Source organism: Muntiacus reevesi, chromosome 3 (genome assembly GCF_963930625.1).
Source record: "Muntiacus reevesi chromosome 3, mMunRee1.1, whole genome shotgun sequence".
Taxonomy (NCBI): domain Eukaryota; kingdom Metazoa; phylum Chordata; class Mammalia; order Artiodactyla; family Cervidae; genus Muntiacus; species Muntiacus reevesi.
Window position 1 is genome coordinate 109729634 of NC_089251.1, and position 6333 is coordinate 109735966.

A 6333-nucleotide genomic window follows, 5' to 3' on the forward strand; every position below is an offset into this window, starting at 1 on the left:
GTAACCTTTGAAGGAGCAGTGGCTGACTTTTGAGCAGAAACTTTGAAAGCCAGAATCTTAAAAGTCCTGAGAAAGGTCTGCCAACTTGGTGAAAATATTATTAAAAACAAACTAAAGGCATTTTCAGACAGACAAAAGCTGAGAGAATTAAGCACCAGCAGACATGTGCTACAAAAATACTTAAGGAAGTACTTCAGCCTAAAGGAAAATGACCCCAGGTGGTAGTACAGAACCGGAAGGAAGAATAAAGAGCAATGAACAGGGTAAATATATAGGCAAATATGAAAGAATATTGACTATTTTAAACAGCAGTAATGTCTTGACATGTATTGTTAAAAATATGTGATATGGAATAGGTAACAGTGGTTATATATTATACATGTATAATACTGTGGAAGGGTAGAAGAAAGGGTTGTTTGTACTTGGCAAGTGGTAAAAGTACTAATTTTTAAAAACTGTAATCATAAATATTGTAATCTCTAGAGAAGCTTAGGTATTATTAGGATAACTATAAAAAATAGCTTGAAAATCTAAGCTTCAAGAGTACATGAATGCATTTCAAAAAATCTAAGATGCAAGAGAAAAATGGAATTTTTAAAAAATCCAGCGACTCCAAAAGAAAAAAGGACTAAAGGAACAAAGGATAGGATTAACTGGAAAAACAGCAAAAGATTAGCTATCAAGTCTACACCATTAGTTATAGTCAATATAAGTGGGGTAAACAATCCAACTAAAAGGGAGTATGAAACTATTTAATCAAAACCCAATATATGGCATTTACAAGAAACAAACTTTATAATGACACAGAAAGTTTGAAATTCACGGATGTAACAGTTAGTTCATTGACACAGCAAACGGGAAAGCAGATGTAACCATTATAAAAAGCAGGCTTTGAGGTAAGAAGTATTTACCAGAGACAAAGAAGGATATTTTACAATATAGACATGTATAATGCCCTTTTATAATTATGAAAGTTTTATTCACTAGGAAGATACGAGAGTCCTAAATTTATACTCATCTAATAACACAGCCTTGGATACATACAGCAAAAGTTAGTGAAGCTGAAAGGAGGAGTAGACAAATTCACCATCATAAGGAGATTTTTAACAGCTCTCTCACTAACTAATAGAACAAGCAAGAAATGAACCACACACACGCCCACATGCTCAGTAAGGAATAACTCAATTAACTAATTTGACTTAATTGACATTGGAACATTACATCTGGCAGCTGCAGAATGTACATTCTTTTCAGGTGCACATGGAGGTTTTAGGAGAACAGTCCATATGCTGGCCCAGAAAGGAAGCCTCCACACATTTCAGAAGAGTGGCATCATACAAGGCAAGTTCTCCCAATGCCGTGGAACTGAACGAAAGTTGGCTTGGATGAAAGAGAGCAAGAGGGCTTCCCTGGCGGCTCAGTGGGAACGAGTCTGCCTGTCAATGCCAGAGACACAGGTTTGACCCCTGCTGGGGGAAGTTGGTTTTTTTTTTTCCCCCTGCAGTGGAGCAACTAAGCCCCTGGGCCACAACGAGTAGTGAGTCTGTGCCCTAGAGCCCAGGAACCGCAGCTACTGAAGCCTGCCCACCCTAGAGCCTGTGCTCCACAAGAGGAGTCAGGGCAATGAGAAACCCTTCCACCAGAACTAGAGAGTAGCCCCCCGCCCCTTCTCCACAACTAGAGAAAGCCTGAGCAGCAAGGACGGTCCAGCACAGCCAAATATACATATATATATAAAGGCAGCAAGAAAATCCCCAGAACAAGGAACCAGTTACAGCAATTCAACAAGCCTTCAGCCTACAGTGAAATTTAAACAATTTAACAGACGCATGTGCACTAAGCCAGGAAGCTGTTCTAAGCACTTGTACATATGTTAACTCGGCCTTCCCTACAGCCTTGTGGGGTGGAGTCTGTGATTCCCATTTTATGAATGAGGAAACCGAAGCACAGGGAACTTGCTCACGGTCACACAGCTAGGAAGCGACAGCAAACAATCAGAGCCCTGGAGCGGGGCTCTGCCATCTTCAGAAGTACTTCTATGCCTTTCTCAGTAGGGTGGGCTTGGCTCCGACCCCTGGACTGCCAAGGTAATTGGGTTGCCAGGGTCTTCCCTGTAGCTCAAACGGGGAAAGAATCTGCCTGCAACGCAGGAGATCCGGGTTCCATCCCTGGGTCAGGAAGATCCTCTGGAGAAGGGAACGGCAGTCCACTCCAGTATTCTGGCCTGGAGAACCCCCATGGAGAGAGGAGCCTGGCGGGCTACAGTTCGTGGAGACTCGCAAAGAGTCGGACACGACTGAGCGACTAAACACTACGAGGTAAGCAGAGCCCATCTGGAGCAAACCTGGCCCTGTGATTCTTTCTCTGCGGTGTCTGGCAGGCAGCCGAAGATAACGGATCCAGGCCCAGGCAAGCTCCGTATCCCCCCCGGAGACTTACCCACCCAGGGCCTTTACCAACTAAGGGTGAAGGCGGGAGAAGGGGACGACAGAGGATGAGATGGTTGGATGGCATCATCGACTGGATGGATATGAGTTTGGGTAAACTCCAAGAGCTGGCGATGGACAGGGAGGCCTGGCGTGCTGCAGTCTATGGGGTAGCAAAGATCGGACACGACTGAGCCACTGAACTGAACTGAATTGAACTGAGGAGGAGGCGGTGGTCGAGTCCTGGTCCCCGCAACCCGGCCCGCTCTCCGGGCCCGCGGGACGGTCGCTCCGAACGACCGGCAGGGGGCGCAGGCTCCCCGGCCTTTCGGCCCGGCCTCCGCGCGCCCTCAGAGGCTGTGACAGCTGCAGGACTTTGTCGGTTTGGGGAGCCGGCAGCTCGGCTCAGCCGCGTCGAGGGCTTCCTTCCTCTTTTATCAGATCTGTCAGGGCAGCCGCGCTGTGAAGGCGCCTCCGGCCTCTTCCCTCCTTCCTGTGGCGAACCGACGTGCCCCGCGCCGCCGCTCATCTCCGCCCCTGCCGCCGGCCGCAGGCCCCGCGGGCCCCGCTCGCACCCTTTTCTGGGGGTGGGGGCCGGGGGGTGCGGGCCCCTGCTTTGAGGTCAGGTCTCCGGGGGGCTCTGGTTTGCCCACCCGCCCCCCGGCCGGGGGCCGCGCGCGGAGCCGCTTCTTGCAGCTCTTCGCGCACTTCTGCACGCGCTCGGCCCGCGGCGGCTGGAGGAAGCGCCTCGGAAGCGAAACTCTTGGCAGGTCTGGGGGCAGCTGGGACGCGGGGCCGGGGTGCCGCAGACGCTAAGGCCCGGGCCTCCTCCTCGCTTCACCCTCGCGCCCCCACCCTGGGTCCAGGTCCCGCAAAGTGCCCCGCCGCCCGCAGAGGAGACCCGCCCGCGTGCCTCCGCCAGGGGTCCCCGCGCTGAACTTGACCCTGTCCCCGGGGAGGAGGGCCCCGCCTGCCAGACGGCCTTGGAGGGCGGACTGGCCTCAAGGGAGGCGCGAGCTGCCTCTGGGACGGCCTTTGGGGCAGGGGGCGGGTGTGGGAAGAAAAAGCCAGCCACCCATTTCTGATCTCAATTCTTATAAGAAATGGACCTGCTTCCGTTCCTTCCAGTGTTTCTTCGTTCTCCGGTTTCCTCATTCAAAGAAGAATAAATGCTTTTCCTTAAACACGTATGCCCGACTCTTGGTGATCCCATGGACTGTAGCCCGCTGGGCTCCTCTGTCCGTGGGATTCTCCAAGCCAGAATACTGGAGTGGGTAGTCATTCCCTTCTCCAGGGCATCTTCCCAACCCAGGGATCAAACCTAGGTCTCCCGCACTGCAGGCGGATTCTTTCCCTTCTGAGCCACCAGGGAAGCCCCAAGCCCCTGCCAATTACTCGGCTTTATATGCATACAGGTACAAATATATTGTTAATATAGGTAACTGTTTCATCATTTCAGCTTGTCAACAGTCTCTTGGAGTATTGACCCCATTTTAAAGATAAGGAACTTTGAGCATCTAGAGGTTCAGTAATTTGCCCAAGCTCACGCAGTCAAGAGCGGATGGAGGCCATCTGGCTCCAGAGCACCGGGTTCTCGGCTGTCACCTCTCCAGTGTTAGAAGCGGTTCAGGTTGGGGACACAAGAAGGCTGATTTCGTGGCACTGTGGTGGAGCAACCCTGAGCTTCCCACTGGACTTCTCTCCTGGGGAGTTTGGGAGTTCCTGGTTACACCATGCCCAGCTCCAATCTCTGAAGGGCATGCAAGAGGGGACAAAGCAAGCGGAGCTCAGGGTTCTAATACCAAGAACCAAGCTTCAGGGCAGGCGCTCCATTTCTGTGTGATCGAGAGGGTCCTGGTTGATAACAGGGGACTCTGGGAGCCCGGGGAGAGCAGGAGGGGCCTCTTCACCTTCGGCTAAGAGACAAACGTGCAACTCCCTGCTGTCTGCAGAGGTCACTGCAAACCAGCAAAACCACCCTGCTGCGTATGAATGCAGAATTCTGGACCAAGGAGGGGAAAGAGAAGAAAAGCCCAGGATCCTCTCCATTCCCTGCCCTCACTGGAAACACTGACGTTTCAATGAGTCATCTCATTCTCTGAAATCATTGACTGTAAGAGGAATTGTTGCTTATCTCTACAGATGCTCCAGGAATCCCAGGGTCCTTGCCAGAACCTTAAGGTTGCCTAATTTAATTATTAAGATTGACGATAAAGACAAAAATGTCAATGAAGTGGAGCCCAGCTCACGGGTGCACATTATTGATTTGGTTTATCAATAGAGGGTGTTTTGCTTTTTTATTTTTTTAAGAAAAATTCTGCCATGTTCTGAAGATCCCTTTCACCTTGGTATTCCAAACCAACTTTCACTATCAGATGCTTTTTAGAAATTCTAGTGACAGCAAGCTAGAAGTACTCCAGCACCTTTGGTTCACACGTGAGTGAACCAAGGATGAGTGACTTGCCCAGAGTCCCGTAGGTAGTTAACTGCAGCATGAGGACTCCTAGGACAGTGCTCTCAGGACTAGACAGCAGCTTTGGCATAAATACCTGATGGCTTCTGGGTTGGGGCAGAGTTGCCACTAGAATCCATTTTTTGATCTCCTTGTTCTTGGCTTTCAGGGAGTCCTACTTCAGGAGGCTTGGGTTTAACATAGTCTTTGGCATCCTGAATCTTTATCTCATGTGAGAAAACCCTTAACTGTATGATATGCTCCATTCATTTAAAAATAACATTTGGAGCTCCTCCTGGGTTCAAGGCACTGGCTGGATGTGAATAAATGGAGACATGTGATTTCTGCCTTCTGAGACCTTCCAGGATCACGAGGGAGAAAGCCATATACACAAATAACCAGGCAATAAAAGCAGAAAGTGAGAAACAATTCACAAGAGTCTTAAAAGCATTATTCACTCATTTGCTCACAAATATTTGTTGAACCTACGTGTCAATTCATAAAGGGAGCAATTGCTTTTCATTAGAAAAATCGACTGTATCAAGGAGAATAATTTTTTTTTCAGATGTTAACTATTTAAGTGATTATCAAAGTAATTCTGCACACTTAAGACATTTTGGAAAGCACAGAAAGCGGTAAAGAAGCACATATACAAATTTCCCCTAAGTTCACCAGCCACAGGCAATCCATGTGTGGTGTGTTTTCCCTTCTGTTGGCTAAAATTTTTTTTTCTTTAAGTTGAGAGCTTACTTCCCACTGCAAACCTATTACCTCATAAGCATTTCCCCACATCATTTGGAAGCCTCGACTGTTATACGGTTTTTTACCCAGTGCTTTTAGTCACATGGACGTACGGTAATTGCCTCACCCGCTCCCTGACCGTAGGTCACTTAGGTTCTTTCCAGCTTTTCGTTACAGCCTGTTCACACTGCAGCAGACATCTCTTTACGTACATCCATCTTCAGCCGCATGTCAACTTGTAGATTTCAGAGAAGAAAATAATCAGAACTATGAGTCAAAAGTACAACCATCTCAAGAAGACTGATAAATATCAACAAGTTATTTGCTGAAAAGTTTCTAAAGAAACAGTAAAAAAAAAATGTGAACAAAGTAGAAACATTTTTCAGGCTTTTGATAAAGATCACCAAGTGGCTTGCCAGAAATAGCTCACAAATTTACAAGCCCCAGTGCCTACACGAATGCTATCCCTCTGTGCCTCAGTTAGCAGGGAGCAGTGTCTTTGATAACTTAATCTATCTTATTGCTATTTGCGTTTCTTTGACCTTTAGAGAGATCGAGCATTCTTTCCCCCTCCAAATGTCTGTTAGCCTCTTATATTTGCTTTTTACTAAATCATTTGCCCTTTTATCCATGAGCATCTTTGTATAAGTATCTTCAAAACTGATTTATGTGGGTTCTTTCTAAAGTAAGGGTCCTCACCATCTGTCTGTGGTA